The 15,792-nt window shown below is 40.1% G+C and overlaps 1 protein-coding gene across 3 annotated transcripts in view; it reads right to left on the reverse strand.

Moving 5' to 3' along the window:
* The window catches only part of SORBS3 (sorbin and SH3 domain containing 3), a 1,673,489-nt gene that overhangs the window by 685,856 nt on the left and 971,841 nt on the right, over positions 1 to 15,792 (reverse strand). The gene's annotated exons all lie outside the window — the stretch shown is intronic.

Here is a 15,792-nt window from a genome sequence, read left to right on the forward strand (position 1 = left end):
ATTTCTAAGTACGTTTGAGCAGGCTTTAGCTCACAGACGTTATAGCTACCTGTTCTTTAATATTGTACAATATTACTATATATCTGGCATTTTGGCTTCCATGTGGGTCTATTCCTTGGATGAGTTTGGACGTATGCTCAGTTATCATAGCTACGTCCATTAGTTCTCTTAACGCTTTATGCGCGTATTAAAGCAACATGAAAGCTGTTTCTTTAAGTCTAGCAACTAAATAGTTCAGTGTGAGTTTTATCTTGCTTATTTTGTATTTCATGGTGTCAGTTTTAGTCAGACTTGGATCCTTGGGTATTTGTTCGGATCCTGGTTTTTGACAGACTTAGGAACTGTAGGCACCATGCCAACGGCTGTTGCGCTTGTACATCCGTCAACAGCTGTTTGTTTAAATGTCTTGGTGCCTGCGACTAGTAGAGGTGAGTGGGTCGCTCTTTGTGTCATGTTTGTTTCCCTGTGTTGGATACCTTTATATCTTCTGTATCAGTCTTTGACTGTTTGGTGGTTTCTTATGATATAGGTGTGTGTGCGTGTGTCTCCTTATGGGGCCGATATCCAGCGGAATTGTATTGGTGCAGTTATTTTGATGAGCGCAAGTGGTTGCATGTTGGAATGTGCCTCCTGTGCTTGCTAGTGGCTGTTGTGAGTAGGACATTTTTTACCTCCGGACTGTCATCCGTTGTATCGTTCATGTTGAAAACATATTTTTAAATCAGGCATGACTGCGGGATATTGTGTATTACGTGGTCGTATTTTTGTGATCTTGTTTTGGGAATTATCTATGCGTTGGCGGCGATTACCATGTGAGATGTGAGGTACGTTCTGAGTGCTCATGCAGATCGGAACATGGGTAGAACTTGTTAACATTATGTTGGTGTCGTTGTTTCATACACACACCAACAGTTGCATATTAGAATATATGTTATGCACTCCCCATTAATAGTTATGATTATGTTGTCATTTATGAGTATGTTGTTTTTTATCCCTGAATTGTTGTATGTTGCATTATTTGTGCTTTAGACATTTTTAGATTAAAGTTGGAACTGGGACATCATAGATAGTTTGCTTGTATTTCGGAGGCTTTGTATTAAGGAAATACGTATGTGTTCAGCTAGCGACCCCATCAGGAGTCGTTGAATACGTTTTGGCTGCTCATGTAAATAAGAGTATGGCTTATTCTTATTTTAAATATGTTGTTCTCTGTTTTTTTGCCTTGATTATAATTCTGCACTATTTTTTAGTGTTGTGAGGTGAGAGCCTTAGTTGGCAGATACTGCTATAATGACAAGGTTTGCTGTTTTATTCAAATATAGTAAGTTTTAGGCAATTTTGCCACAACTTTTAAACTGTTCACATCTGTTTTTAAACTGTTTGCATTTGTTTTCAATTCATTTTAGTACTGTCTCTTTAAATAAGGATACGGAGGGAAGGAAAGTGTGTTAGCAATTATTCTATTAGTGTTTAATTCACTTTTTTGAGCGCCAAAAGTTTTTTGTATAAGAGTTTGCTGTTTTCAATGTTTTATTGCACCTGAAGAAGCGTAGTATACCTACGTGAAAGCGCTTGTGTGTTTTGCTCTCAATAAAGAAGGTTTTATCATCGGTGACTATCTCCGTGTGGTGACTCCAGTGGATTTTGTGTTATTTAGTTTTCCTGGTTTTTTCCAAGTGGAGTCTTCGTTTTCCTGCTACAGTTTTTGGACTTTTTACTCTTCTGAAGTTGTCATGAGGAGCAAGTTGTCAGGTATGAATAGATCTGTAAACCCTGCAGCATGAGCCATGCTGCCATCACTACCATGAACTTAATGTGCCCCAGTGGTGGTGCATGAATGAAACTGGTATTGAGTGGCTATCTGTGGTAGTAGGCATCCTAGATGTCCATCGAGCACATACAGTCATCCTTCCTCAGGAAAGGCAAGATGGACTGAACCATTGCCATCCAGAATTTGGTCTGTCTGACAAACATAAGTACAAGATGGGCCTGAGCTCCCCTGATTTCTATGGCACCAAGGAACCTCTAATAGGCCCCGCATTCTACTTGGTCTGGTGAGACTGTTTGCTAGCAGCTTTTGAACTTCTGTTGCTTCTTTTCTGCTGAATGTGTGAACTGCTGGGAAATGTTTTTGATTTAATCTTGAAAATGTGATGAACTTGACTGAGCCTTCCTTGTGACATACTCTGACATATAGGTCATTTCTCCTGTTGAACTGTCTTTACTATAATTATACTGTTTCTTTTTTCATCTGATATGCTAGATTGTACTCTTATATTATGTAAATCTCATATGTCTGAATATATGGAGCTTTTCTCACCGGGCCTCCTCTGAAAATGGGCATATACCCAGTCGGACTTTCCCGGTCAACAAATGTAAAATAAATAAATAAGTAACTGGACAGAGTAACCTCTGGAAAGGCCTCTGAAGCCCTGCAACTGCAGACAGCCCCTGCACATTGAGAGGTGTCCAATAAAATTGCCCCACCACCTCGGAAACCATTATCACTTGGAACATTCATGGGAAAAGCCTGTGAGTTTCAGAAGAACATCTTTCTTCCCTGTTTGATTCCGTGAAAAGGTTTTTTGGGGTGTAAAGAAATGCACTCCCATGACAAAAAGAATTTTTCCCATTTCCTACTTGTTAGCACGTACTTCACTTTAGAAGCAAAAAGGGCGGTACTATCAAGCAGAGCTTTTAAGGTCACCTTAAAGCAGTCCATGAAACTACAATGGCACAACCTGGCATGCAAGCTTGTAGCAATACCAGTGCCTGAAGCTCGTGCCATACCATCCACAGCAATGGTTATATGATACATGGAGATGCTTTATATTGACTGCATGATGGAAAGCTAAGTCTCTGGAGCTTTGCAAAAGTCTGTTGACGGTTGAGTGACCACCAGCTTAGAGGCTTCAGAAAACAAATCTCTTTGAAGCCTTATAAAGTGAAGTAATTCAGTGTGCAAAGAGTGAACATGGTTGAGGCATACATGTGATAGCCGAAATGGTCCAAAGCCCTAGACTCTCTTTTTGGGGATGGACTGAAGAAACAACAATCACATCCACAGAGGATCCTTACTCCAAAAATATCTGTCCTTGACGGAGTCAAGACTATATAGTTTACAAAGTATCTGTTCCACCATATCTGGTTCTCTCCAAGTCCTCCTGGATACCAAGTCTACAAGGGCATCCTCAGGGAAACTACCCAAGAAGTGGATTGATCTTTCCAAAGGCCTTGAGAATGACTGTGTTAGAAAAATATGTAATAACATATGTGTGTAATGCTTATTTTAAATAAGGGAAGATTAACACGTTTTTATTCTATATGCAGCATTAGTTCCATCTGAAAATGAAAACATGCTTTTCTGAAATTGTGCTTTCTGACACTGCAAGATGCACTGTGACCTAGTTTGCTAGCACAGCAAAATACATGTTTATGCTTTGGAAATGTACTGGAAAGCAGGTGATTTTCTGCTAGGTCAGGAAATTAAATGGAGAATAATAATAATTTCTGTAGATCCATTCATTATGGACAATAAGCTCTGTTCGTGCTAATGAGAAAGTGCACAAGCTGCAAGAAAGTTAGATACTATAAACAATGAACTGCTTCAGAAATCTGTACTTGCATTGTGCTTGAATTAGCCATAGTACCTAGACTTGTAACATCACATCGCAAGAAAGTTATAACTGAGCGGTGGTCGTCAAGGCCATCCTGTTTACTAAAAATGTGAGAAACATCTGTAAAGTAACAGAATTGTGAACTGGTGATCTACTATGTCAGTCGTAGTGGGCAATGTCATGAAAGAAAAGTATAATAACTGTGACACTTCCTGATTTAGTCAGACAAACTCTAACTGCATTTTTTGTCTCCTTGCACAAGAATAAAGATACCTGAACTGAACCTTATGCTTTTGGTCTTTTGAAGTATTTTTCTCTGACATTTTTTGGTCCTTCGGACCGGAAACCCTCGTTTAGCCTGAGATCAGATGGGCCAGGTGACATGAAACTGCGCAGGGAAGATACCACATTGGATCTTCTTCATTGAAAGACCTCCGACTGAATTGTCGTGCAAAAGAGGCAAGCCACTTTTCTGATCTACGACTGAAGGCGGGTTCCGTTTGAACAGTGAGTGACCAATCGCTGAGGCTCAGGTAAGGTGAAACTACTTTTTTCTGTTTTAGATCAGGGACTTGATTGTATTTGTTCTGTGAGAATTTTTAAAATTCAGGGACAGAAATATTGCTATCTTGTCATAAATCAGGGAAACAGAATAAGTAGGCAGGTAGTCTGAAGAGACTGTAAACAATTGGTGGTACCACATTAAAAACAAAAGGGTTACGTAACATTTAAAAGGTTAGAACAAAATGGGTAATACGTGCACAAAAATGAAAAGAACCCAGAGCCCACCGTTAACTGAAGACACAAAATATATGCAATCACAGCGCGCCGACAACGTTAGATATTATACTAAATGGGTTAATAAATATGAATTCGATGGGAAACTTGAAAGATCCTTGCTTATCAAACTTATTAGACAGCTAAAAACCGATTCTAAAGGTCGGGTTAAAAAACAGCGTAAATTAGGAGTTCCTCAGGCACACAGGTGGATTGAGGAAGCAAACCGAAGAGAACAAAATAATAAAAATTCAAAAGCAATGTTTTTAGACAAAGAGGATAATAACTTGGTTATAGCATCGGCCCCACCGCCCTCTCCAGTTCCGGTACCCTTACCGGAATATGAAGCAAAAGAACAAACTGACCCACCTCCACGATATCCAGTTGCTTCTATAAAACCACTACCGTTTGTTAGCGATCCTATCGAGACTAGGTCTCGAACACGTAATTTAAAAGGGGATATTAAATTATATCAAATGAATGGAAATTCACGGGCTATGAGTGAAGAAGAGATATGTCCACTCATAGAAGTACCAAATCCTCAGGCAGGACAAGAAGGGCAGGACCCAACTCTCTTAGTACACAGACCGTGGACACCAGAAGACATCCGGAAAGCCAAAGAGGGAATTCCCCATCAAAAAGTTAATTTTAGAAAATTCTTAGAAGACTTACAGGGCATGAGATTAAGTTATCACTTAAACGGAGAGGAAATAGAAAAAGTAGTCAGACAAATAGTAGGTCCAGATTGGCACATGATCAGTGGCAACTGGAATCCCCATGACATTGCACTTGGGCCCCTCCCACATAGCAGCGCAGAACTGGATAACAGAGTGAAAGGTCTGACAGACCGAATTTCTGAGAAATGGAAGCCTAAGGCAGACTGGACTTGCATTAATCAATGCATCCAACAAGAAAGTGAAACTGTTGATAGATATTTTGCCAGATTATTAGAATGTTTTAACAATCACTGTGGAATGCAGGTGCCTGAAGACCAGACACAAGATTCCCCATATGAACAGCAGTTAAAGAATGCATTTTTGAAAGGCAGTACTGCACCCATAAGTAGTTTCATTACTAAACATATGGTAGACTATCGTACAAGCAGATTACAATCACTGCTTGAATATGCTAGACATGCCGAAAGGCATTTTAATAACAAAAAGAAAAAGAAAGTCCAAGTATTTGCTGCGGAAGATGGAGAAGTTTATTTAGTACAGTCCGGACAAAAGGGCAAAAAGAATGCCCAGGGAAACAATCTGATCAGTGATCAGAGGACTTTGAAGGGAGGAAGAAAAGAGGTGAATGCTTCAAATGCGGGAAAAAGGGACACATGGCAAGGGATTGCAAGAAAAATAAGAAGGCAGCAGTGGAAGACAAAAACGATGAAGGTAAGGACTGACTATATGAAAGTCAGGAATCACTAGATAGGAATAATAGAGAAAGGACAAATCAGAATGTGATAGAAGGAGCAGAGAATGTGATAATAGAGGAAGTGCAGGAAGCTGCCGATAGTGAAGAAAACAAAATATTAGACCTAGCCTTACTGAGCTTAGAGCTCTATCTAGCTGACACAAAACAAGAAGTGACACTCCTGGTAGAAGGAAGGGAAGTCAAATTTTTGTGCGATTCAGGGGCATCACGAACCCTGGTACACCCCTCCAAACTACCAGAAAATTCAGAATCACAAGTCTTTATACTAGTAAAAGCAGCTAATGGACAGCTGTATCGGGAGCCTCTCTCCCATAACATTACAACAACAGATCCTGTTTCAGGATTAACCCAGAAAAGCAAAATTGTTGTTTCTGCAAAATGCCCAGTGAACCTTTTGGGCAGAGATCTTATGCAACTATTAGGCATAGCAGTAGTTCCAGCCATGCAAGGTATGGAAGCACAGTGACAAACTAATACTTTTGCAGTGCAAACGGAAGGCGAGACATTTTACAGGTACAGCCAGGACCTAGTTACGACTGGCCCTGGAGCAGTAACTGAAGAGTTAATGAATGTAGCTATCAGTAAGTTCCCCTCCCTTTGTATTGACATACAACACCTGTTGCACTGTACTCTGCATTATTGTAATACACCAGGACCCGACAAAGAATATGAACAAGAATCGTTTAAAAATCATGCAAACAGATTAGTACTGTGTAATTTGTACTGGGACATGAAAGGGAACAGTGTAGTTAGTTGTTCATTACCCCAGGAGTTCTTTTCACTTTACAAATCGAATCTATTACCGCATGTTAGTTTAACTAAAGAGAAAGATTTAAAATGGGTAGACCTAGGAGAAAAAGTTACAAAATGGGAAAAACAGACAGAATCAGAACTGCCAGAACAGGGAATACATAGACAGAAACTGAACTGGATAACACAAACACATCCAGCTGTACACTTGCAGTCCAGCAAAGACAGCTGAGAAGCCCTCTTATTAGAAGAGGAAGAAAAAGCTTTGTTAGACATACCAGAAACTCTCTGGTCGACAGGAAAGTCAGACATAGGACTTATTCGCACAGCAGGACCAGTTACTATCATGCCAAAGTCAGCATTTAGACCACAAAAGAGACAGTACCCCTTGAGAAAAGATGCAGAGGCAGGTATTAAACCAATCATAGCAGCTTTGCATAAGAAGGGAATACTGGTGGAATCTCCTGATTCGCCATGTAACACACCCTTATTCCCAGTTAGAAAAGCAAATGGAGAATGGCGTATAGTCCAAGATTTACAAGCTGTAAATGACACAGTAATACCAAGAGCACTTACGGTGCCAGATCCACATACCTTGTTGAATGATTTAAAACCTCAACAGAAGTATTTTTCTGTGGTAGATATCAGCAACGCGTTCTTTTCGATACCGATACACCCTGACAGCCAGTAATGGTTTGCATTTACATTTCAGGGGAAGCAGTATACATATACGCGACTACCACTGGGCTATAGTGAAAGCCCAACGATATTCTCACAAGAGATGGCAAGTAATTTAGCGGGATTTATCCCACCGAGAGGTAGTCAAATTTTACTTTATGTTGATGACATCCTGCTGGCTGCCCCTACCCAGCAAGATTGTAAGGAAGATACTATAGCATTATTAAAATTCCTAGCAGTTGAAGGACACAAAGTAAGCAAAAATAAATTGCAGCTTTGGAGAAAACAAGTGAAATACCTTGGATATGTAATATCCAAAGATGGCAGAACATTAGATGAGGACAGAAAAGTAGCCATCTTACAAGCACCAAAACCCACAACCAAGAAGGAAATGATGTCCTTCCTGGGTACGACTAATTTTTGTCGAAGCTGGATCCCAAACTATGCTTTGGAATCTGCACCTTTAACCAACCTGATCTTTAAGAAGCCTATGGCAGCACAAGATTTAATACAGTGGACACCAGAAGCAGAATTAACTTTCTGCAAACTGAAACAATTGATAGCATCATCATTAGTTTTAGGATTACCAAATTATCACAAACATTTTTTCTAAACTGTAGATTGCAAGCAAGGTTATATGACATCAGTACTGACTCAACAGCACGGGGACAAACAACGCACCATTGCTTATTATTCATCACAACTGGACCCAGTGGCGCGGTCTCTACCCCACTGTGTACAAGCAGTAGTTGCAGCTGCAATGGCAGTGCAGGCTTCGGCCTCAGTAGTGTTATTCCACCCTCTCACATTGAGAGTGCCTCATGCAGTCGCAATCATTTTACTGCAAGAAAAAGTAGCATATATTTCCCCTGCTAGGCATCTTTCTTGTATGACTATATTGCTGAAGCAACCTCACATGACAATTGAACAATGTACTACTTTGAATCCGTCTACCTTGCTCCCAACTCCTGTGGATGGCACACCCCATAACTGCCTGCAGGTAATTGAGCAAAAGACACTGCCTAGAAAAGACCTCACGGATGTTCCCTTGGAAGATGCCGAGGTGACATATTACGTGGATGGCTCATGCAAAAGGAGTCCTACAGGACAGAACCTAACAGGTTATGCAGTAGTTTCTGATACTGAGATTGTAGAAGCAAAACCTTTACCACATAACTTATCTGCACAAGCAGCAGAGTTGATTGCCTTGACACAGGCATGTACCTTAGCAAAGGGTAAAAACGTAAACATTTTTACAGACAGCCAGTATGCTTTTTCTACTGTACATGTTTTTGCACAACAGTAGAAGAATCGAGGAATGGTGACATCTACTGGCAAACCGATTAACCATGCACAGTTTATTTTAGATTTGTTAGATTCTATTCAGTTGCCTCAGAAAGTAGCTATTTGTAAATGCATAGCTCATACAAAACAACAAGATAGGATTTCAAAAGGCAATGTGAGAGCTGACACAGCTGCAAAGCAAGCAGCCTCAGAAGCATTTCTTTTGAATGAGGAATTACAACCTTCTGAGATTTTAGACTTATTAATGTTGAAAACAATGCAGACACTTACTACACAAGCTGAAAAACAAAAATGGAAAAGACGAGGAGCAGTTCTCAAGGAAGGGCTGTACATCTCCAAAGAGGGAAAACCGATATTACAGTCTAATTTATTTAGATATGCAGCTTTGTTGAGCCATGGGCAGAGCCATGTCTCAACAGGGGGGATGGTACAGTTAGTGAATTATTCGCTACGTATGGGTTTACAAACTACACTAAACAATTTTGCCTGTCATGTCACACTTGTAATAAACATCATGCACAAGGGGCATTAAAGCCCAAGCAAGGGAGTTTCCCTACATCACCATATCCGTTTCATACTATCTGTATGGATTTCATAGAACTGAGCAAATGTGAAAACAAAAAGTACTGCCTTGTCATTGTGGATATGTTCTCCAAATGGGTGGAGGCCTTTCCGACTAGCAAACCAGATGCAGCCACTGTTGCAAAGACCCTAGTTAAATAAAATTATTCCTAGATTTGGCATACCGGAAAGGATCTACAGTGACAATGGTACACATTTCGTTAACCAAACTATACAGCAGTTAAGCCAGTATTTTGGGATTTCTTTAAAACATCACTGTGCATATCACCCTCAATCTGCAGGGTTAGTAGAGAGGCACAATGGAGTTTTAAAGAATAAGCTTAAAAAACTTATGGTAGACACACAGAAGAACTGGGTGTACTGTTTGCCCCTGGCACTGTTGAGCATGAGAACTGTTCTGAATGCAAAAGGATTGACACCTTTCGAAAAGATTTTCAGAAGAGCTTATTATATACCTCAGTGGAAACCTCTCATGCCTGCAGACCAGGAAGCAGATTGGACACTTGCAGAGTATATGAGGAGTATGCTGAATAACAAACATCTTTTACAGTTTAATTCTGTTTCAGATAAAGACCAAACTAAACCATTTGAAGTAGCAGTAGCCCCAGGCACTTGGATCTGGGTGAAGACAATCAAAAAGAAGAATTGGACGACACCAACGTGGGAAGGTCCGTATCAAGTACTGCTGTGCACGCCCACAGCAGTCAAGATTGCGGAACGTTCATCTTGGATTCATTTGACACACTGTAAACTAGTCAAAAACTTTGAACTTGATAAAACTTTTGCTAACACACAGCAGCAGTAAAATGACAAGACCCAGAGATAATAGAAATTCTGAACGACTTCAGCAGTGTATTCAGCAGTGTTGCATAATCATCTTAATAACTGCATTAGTGACAATGTTCTTTTTGCTGTGGCCTTTCTTTTCTTCAGCCACACCAGCTAGACTGAACAAACGTGATTCAACACTCATAGACTGGCATCTGAACTTTAACACTTACCAAGCAATCAAATATGTGTATGCTGAGACTTTTAATATTTCAAATTGTTGGATTTGCACAGCTATACCAACAGCATACGGGGGATTATTGATGGCTGCTGTCCCACTAGGGGTCAATGAGACCTGAGAAAACTTGATTTTTGAGACTACACCTGTGAAATCTAGAGACAAAATTGCATTATTTTTACCTGTTATACAAACAGGAATTGTATGCTTTTTTAAGAATGACACGATTCAAGTAGGTTGGAGTAAATGTAATGTGACTGGTTCTTATAAATGTTATATTAAACCTAAAAATGCTAAAAATACAGAAACAATTTGTGATGCAGATTATGACTCATACTTTGAGTCCTTGCATAAAACTGTCAGTGATATACAACATAATCCTGTTCTTTTAAAGCAACTGTCTATTATAGATAAGAAAATGTTTCATGCAGGGAAGGTGTATATCAATACTAAGGTAGAAAACTGTTATTTCATATGTGGGAAAAAGGCATACAAATGGTTGCCTGAGAATTGGTCCGGCAGTTGTTTTTTGGGTTACCTGGTCCCGGCCATACGGCACACAACAGCTTTACCTCATGGGAGAATTCGAAACGTCAGGACGTCGCAAAGAAACCTGAAAATCCAATCAAGAAACCTGAGAATCCAGTGGGACAGATCGTAGCAGGCTGGAGAAACCATAACTCCGTAAAAGACAAAAGTAAACTAGCACACATGGACTTGAGTAACACTATCATATCCTGGGCTGGCAAAGCCCCTGCATATGGTGCAGTTAAATCGATTTGGGAACTGAGAAAGCTATCCAAACTTCTCGAGGTCATGAGCAATGCAACTTTTTCTGCTCTTGAATTAATGACTGATGAACTGAATGCAATGAGAACTGTGCTGCTTCAAAACCGCATGGCTCTTGACTTCACCCTAGCGGCGAGAGGTGGTACATGCGCTTTAATCAAAGACGAGTGTTGTTCGTTTATTCCTGACAATAAACACGACTTCACCCTAGCGGCGAGAGGTGGTACGTGTGCTTTAATCAAAGACGAGTGTTGTTCGTTTACTCCTGACAATAAACATGAGATCAACGATCATTTGGAAGTGATCCAGCAAGTGTCAGACATGACCAGGCCAGGCCCTAACCCACTGATGGACTTTTTCCAGAATTTGTTTGGGGGGTGGGGTTCCATCCTAATGAACATCCTGATTGCCATTTGTGTGGGATTACTTTTGTTAGGAGCATGTATTTGCTGTGGTATTCCCTGCATGAAAAAATTAATCAAAGACTTTATAGACATGTCAGTTTCTGAGACTTTGTATCAAAGTACTGAAACTGAAGAACTGCTGAAAAAGGAAACAGTTTCATAATTTTAACTGAATGACTCTCTTAGCTGCAAATCCTCAAAGGAAGAGGTTAGGAGAAGAAACAAACTGTTTATGCTTTTGAAATAGAATAAAAAGTGTTAACAAGGGGGAAATGTTAGAAAAATATGTAATACCATATGTGTGTAATGCTTATTTTAAATAAGGGAAGATTAACACGCTTTTATTCTATATGCAGCATTAGTTCTATTTGAAACTGAAAACGTGCTTTTCTGAAATTGTGCTTTCTGACACTGCAAGATGCACTCTGACCTAGTTTGCTAGCACAGCAAAATACATGTTTATGCTTTGGAAATGCACTGGAAAGCAGGTGATTTTCTGCTAGGTCAGGAAATTAGAGAATAATAATAATTTCTGTAGATCCATTCATTATGGACAATAAGCTCTGTTCGTGCTAATGAAAAAGTGCACAAGCTGCAAGAAAGTTAGATACTATAAACAATGAACTGCTTCAGAAATCTGTACTTGCATTGTGCTTGAATTAGCCATAGTACCTAGACTTGTAACATCACATAGCAACAAAGTTATGATTGACCAGTGGTCGTCAAGGCCATCCTGTTTACTAAAAAATCTTTTTTAAACTTTGAAGAGTCAGTTAGAAATGTGAGAAACATCTGTAAAGTAACAGAATTGTGAACTGGTGATCTACTACGTCAGTCATAGTGGGCAATGTCTTGTAAGAAAGGTATAATAACTGTGACACTTCCTGATTTAGTCAGACAAACTCTGTAACTGCATGTTTTGTCTCCTTGCGCAAGAATAAAGATACCTAAACTGAACCTTATGCTTTTGGTCTTTTGAAGTATTTTTCTCTGACAACTGACTCCTCTGAAGAAGGGGCTTCAATTGGAGGTCCACCCCCCATTGTCTCATAAGCTCCAAAAAGTCACAAAAGAGACATCTTTAAGGTGGGACTTTGGGATCCCTCTCCTTCACTGAGAGATGAGTCCTTGGTGAGCAATCCAGTGAGGAGTCCAAGTGTCTCCTCTCATCCTGATTCTTATTAGTAGCCTCCTGGGGGGAAAGAGTACAGGGGGAAAATAAGCAAATAGGGAGTCTCTAAGCTTAGGCTATTCAAGGCTTGGTGACACAGGCTATCTCAAGACCAACTCATGAGAAACCTGAGCAGACAGGAAAAAAGTAGAAGGATCTGACAACAGAGTTGAGAACCTTTCTCTAAATGAGATGGAATCCTGTTTATGATGTGAAATGCCAATGCTGAAGCCCAACGGCTAGCCTGAGGTACTCTCAGATTTGAGAATCCAAGAGAAACTCTTGTGCCAGCTGCTTACTAGATTAGATCTGACATTCAGTCCAGAGCCGAGCAATCTATGGCAGAGGCACCAAAGGGCAGAGATGGTTCCAAAAACCTCTGGGTTAAATCCAAACCCCTGTGATGCCATGGCTCTGATAGGTACTTGGATCAGAAGGCACCAGAGTTGACTACATAAAGGAATGAGTCACAGCCGACAGTAAATGGGTTGTCAGCACCAGCTTGCAGGTTGGGGGAAGAGTTATTGGAGTCAAGGGCACCAGTGCAGGAATGGCTTGGTGAAAGAGCAGAAACAGTTGGATCCAAAAGGATGTTGTCCTTGACCCCCTGACCAGAGGGAGAGGGATGTCTACTAGGTCCATTTGAACCATTAAATAGTTTCTCATGAGTTGGTTATGATCCATGTCCTTAATTTTGGTAGATCGAGCATATTTAGATGAAGCCAAAGTACTGGGCTTGCTGGACTTTGGCCATTAAAAAGAAACCTCCTGGATCTGAAAAGGAGAGGTTTGGAGCCTAAGTGTAGAGGCCTCTGAAGAAAATTTCAGTTTGGGTGTAATAGCTGTAAAAGGGGAAAGGATCCAACCTGAAGTCAGAGACAGTGAAAGAAAGTGATATGTCAGTTCCAATGACCGGGACCGGATCAAAGTCCAAAGCCGATAATGTGGGAGACTGAAGCCAAAGAGGTGCTGGTTACAAACCCTTTTAAACAGTTGGAGTCAATAAATGCCTTGGAGGACAAACCAGAAATGAAGATTCTAAGGGTGAAACAAAATGTCTTTCTATCTTTTGATTTTGTTTTTTCCCCTTTCTTTAAGTTTCAATTTTTCTCTTTGTTCACAGTTTTCCTTCTCACTCTTACTGTCCATTTTCTCTCTTTCCTCTACAGATTTGGAAGATGAAGACAATGAAGGTATTGAAGAAGCTACTGCAACAGCTAGCAGTAAATCTTTCAGGACAAATTTGACTCGGTGGTCAGCTAACTCCTATGACCCTGAGGACAAACGGGCCTGGCAATCTGTAGAAAAGTGCTTGGGATCAAATCAGTAGGCACACCTGTTGTGCATATGTGGTGGCAGAGAGCAATTTATGGCCATACCCCACGTACTTGTAAAAACATGAGGCATTACTATCAATTGGTGGAAAAAGGTAGTCAGACAAGTACTACAAAGAAAACAAATTGTATCACAGCCACTACAAGTATAAAAATTTCAGACAAAATAACTGAGTTAGAAATCTGTTAACTAAGAAAAGGACTTTTTTTTTTAAGTCTGAGGAGAAGTAAGGTAGAAAAGGAACCACCAAGAACTGTGAATAATGCCTAAACTAGGAACCCATTAGCAGACATTAGGAAGAGGAGAATATTCCAAACAATTACTTGAAATAGACTAGCAAAAGATGCACTTATCTTCACTTAAATTCAGCCCCACAGAAAGCATCCGTCACAGGAAGCAGCAAAAAAAAAAGTTCTGTGGAGCATTAGGTAAGCAAGGAATTATGGGAGAAAAAATATGTGAAGCTTGAGACCCAAGAAAGAGAAATGCAACACCAGTAGGAAAAGGAAACATTGGATCTTTGCCAGAGATATGCACGTGAATACTGTGGGGTAGCCAAAACCACAATGCCATAGTCAGTACCAAGTTATTTAATCAAAATGCCATATTCCATACCAAAATATTTCATCAAAAAATAAGGGGATGGGTTTGACAGTTTTATCTGGGCATTTCAAAGGGTATGTAATCAACATCACTTTGACTGGGGCAGCAGGTGAGGGTTTTTATTCCTCATTTCATAGGTATTAACTGGGTCAATGGAGGTTCACGTCTCTGTTTATGGGTAAAGCAATGCATGCTGTCCCAGACTTATAGTGGATTGTCTGAATTATGATAATGTAAAACAATGAACTGTGCAAACTTCTTAAACTGACTCTAGATACGTACAGAAAAATTAAGAGAATCTAGAAAAAAAATGGATGACAACAAGTGATTACACAGAAGAAATAAGTATTTGAATAAGTACTTGTTTTATATGCATGGAAGTGGTTACCAAGTTAACACTACACTCACAAAGCTAGAAAATCTCTGCAGTGAGTACTCTGACAAAATAAGAATCTGGTTAGCAGAATGGAGAGGAACATTGCTGATGATGAAATATAAACAGCTAGATGCATGCTCATGCCCAGAACACATGAAGAACTGCATAGCTGGATAGCAGTAGTTATTTACCTACTACTGATCTTACTAAAGGTCACTGGCAGGTATATTTGACAACTGCAGGGAGGGGAAGTCATTTTTTATGAGCTCTTCAGCGTTCTACGAGGTCACCAAAATGTCCAATGGGGTGGAGAATGTCACAGCAATCTTCCACAGGTTGTAGATCCTATCCTTGCAGATACAAGATAATTCAATATGCAACCAGTCTGGACAGGAACATGCCATACTGGCCAGAGTGAAAGAGAAGGGCCAACTATTAAGGTCAAGTAGGAAAGGTAGAAGTGTCCTATTTGGGTCATAGAGATGGTGCTGGTGAAATTCAGCCACAGCTTGCCAAAGGGTGGAATACTCAGGCAGGGCTTCACACTGTTCTTAAGGATAGACATTAACATAGTGTTTAAGATAAGGAATAGGATAATGTACCAAGGGTACACCCTCATCTCAAGGTTCAGCTTATTAAGGGCATGTGGGGAAAAAAAGTACAGTTGCGTACACTTACCATAAATGTAGATGTTCAAGTGTATTCACTGTTGCAGTCATTACATTTGGGTTATCTGCTTGCAGGTAGCCCTCAGTTGGCCTGATTAACAAAGTCTTGGATCCTGCATCGGTTGCTGTCCCTTCTTCCATGACGTCAGGGGTATAAAACATGCAGCCAACACCATTACATCAGTTTTTCTTGCCCTAGATGTCAGGTGTCCCCCTAATGGGGAGCATATAAGTATAAAAGTACAATGATATACCTCCAACAAAAAGCAAATACACCAAAAAGGCTTTTAAGCATAGTAA

This window comes from Protopterus annectens, chromosome 9.part0 (assembly GCF_019279795.1).
Source record: "Protopterus annectens isolate FY-2018-M chromosome 9.part0, PAN1.0, whole genome shotgun sequence".
Taxonomy (NCBI): domain Eukaryota; kingdom Metazoa; phylum Chordata; order Ceratodontiformes; family Protopteridae; genus Protopterus; species Protopterus annectens.